A 2,626-nucleotide genomic window follows, 5' to 3' on the forward strand; every position below is an offset into this window, starting at 1 on the left:
TTAGGCCCTGTTGGGCCTTAGTTAGAGGGAGTGTTAGAGAATTTTTCCAGCCATAGTTCATAGGTTATGAGTAAGAACATGTGTCATAAGTTAGTTCAAATCAGGATCCTTTTCTGCCCAGAGAAACAGGGGAAGCGTAAGCCTAGGGAGGCCCAAGCTAGGCCCTTGATCCACACCAGGTTTTGGAGTTGACTTATGATCAGGAGAGTCTAGTGTAGAAGTTTTGGAGGTAAACTTGAAGTGTAAGAGTGTCAAATGCACCCAAGAAACCATAGATGTCATTCTGAAATTTACTATAATGAGCACATTCACTTACCACATAGTTTTAGAGCACTTAGGAGTGAAGTTTTGGTTGACCACCATAGTTGCAAGATAGAATAAAGTCATTAGAGTGAAAGTCCCAAGTCAGGATCAATAGGAATTGGATGGTTTAGTAAAGGCATTTCGAATTAGGAGATCAAAATTTGAAGTTTTTGTCTAGTTAGCGACCAAGTGACTTAAGTAAGTGGAGTGAGATCATCCAAGCCTAGTGATGCAATATAGTATGTGTGATATTATTTGGTACTTAAATATGGTATGTGAGCATATGTGGCTATGTGTACCATTATGATTATAAGGTGATTGTAAATTGTGTGTATATAGGCCTAAGAGCCATTGTGTTAAATTTTGGTTTACAAATAGGTTGAGTTGGTAAGAATATATTATAATGAGGTTATTATTATTGGTGTAGGATCTCGAGACAAGGGTAAACTTGTTATTAAGATCGAGTAAAGCTTCCAGTTGCTCCTACCTGCCAGTCAAGTCATGCCTTTCTCAAGGCAAGTGATTCAACCTGTCTTTTTGTATACACTGCAAGTGTGTGATAACCAGTTCTTATATATGATGCGAGTATTCTAATTCACCTTGATATACATGAACCAAGTGGTTTCAAATCTATCTTTTTATTATATGAAAATGACATGAACCCTCTAGTATTTATTTCAAGTAGTTTAACTTTACTTGAAGATTGTTATGCAAGTAAATCTTAAGGCCTATCATGCTATTATACCAAAGTAATTGTGATGTCGAACCATGTGCAATTTATACTCAATAAACTTATCTTGATACCTAAAAGTCAGTTGTTCCTTAACGATTGTTCATAATTGTTTGATAACCCTATCCTTACCCTAAAGCATGATACTCTGTTGTACCTTGAGCTGATGCTCACTTTCTCTATATTTTAATACCTATGTCTTATCTGGAACCATTAATGATCACCTTCTTTATATTTTAATACCTATGTCTTATCTGGAACCATTACCTTAGACCTAGTTTGACTTTGTTCCTTCATACCATCCGATAACCTTGCTAAATCTCATTGCCAAAATCCTTGTATATAGAAACCTTGCAATTTCTCTTGATAAAGTATAGTCTAGTGGATCATGACTTTGAAATTTAGTGGATCTATTTCTAGTGCTTCAAAGTTAATCTAAAACCTTGTTAAAAATGTTTATTGTTTAAGTAGTTAATTAGCAATTGACATCAGTTTTTAAAATAAAAAGTTAAAATTTTATTTTCAGTCCCAAAGGGGAACAAATAATTTTATTTAAATAGTGGATCTGGACTGAGACGCAAGTCCTTTCCGCTCTTAATTTGTAGGCTTAAAAGTTGCCTAGGGATCCCATTAATGTTCTAGAACCCATCGAGGTTCGGGATTACTTCACGGCTGATCACCGGCTGTAATCCGTAGCGTCATAAAATGGATTTTATAAAGAAATGGTTTTGAATTGTTTTGTTACAAATAAATGATGCCATCACTCAAAAGTTTATCTCATGCTATTATCAGCTCTACTTTCACATTGTTATTCTTATATCTCGATTTATGTTTTGTATTGTATTGTATAGCACTTGTTGAGCATTTGGCTCACTACTTGCTTTCACTCTGATATTTTAGCTAGCAGATTTGGTTAGATTCAAGAAGACAGCGCGTAAGACTTGTGATGCCGATGCATATGTTCGATCTCAAGTAGATTATTGATCGTTTTGTGTGAGGACTCGATATTAGAAATCAGGTTGAAATAGTTAATAGTGTTGGGCTGTTCCAAACCCTAAACTGTAAGATCTTGGATTCAGTTGTATTTACTTTCTTTTGTTATCTATTGTAATAATTTGTATAATATATATTGTTAAGTCGAGGCATGACAACAATCACTATCGATGCGTAAAATTCAAATGTTATTATCATGGCACACATGGCATTTATACAAAAGACAGTAAAACTATCTTTTCACAACACAATATTATATGTAGTGGGGTTCATAAACTTGCCTGGTTAAGTAGAGGATGCTCTAGGGTCTGCTCGAAAATCTATAATCATAAATATTTATCGTTTTGTTAGATCCCGTTCTTATTTATGGCGCCTCGTACATACGCGATACTTATTAATTGTTCACGCAACTCACTTTACTCTTATTATTCCAATAGGTACAAGTACTCTTCATGTTCGCTTTCTTTTCGAAATCCCTTATGTTCGTTTATGCCTTTTACATTCCAATCCTCGATTCCGCTTACGATTCTTAATGGTTTCTAATCACGCGGTCTCGGCTTCGACATTTTTATAAAATTGAAAATTCCATATTTATACTTG

Source organism: Apium graveolens, chromosome 3 (genome assembly GCF_009905375.1).
Source record: "Apium graveolens cultivar Ventura chromosome 3, ASM990537v1, whole genome shotgun sequence".
Classification (NCBI taxonomy): Eukaryota; Viridiplantae; Streptophyta; class Magnoliopsida; order Apiales; family Apiaceae; genus Apium; species Apium graveolens.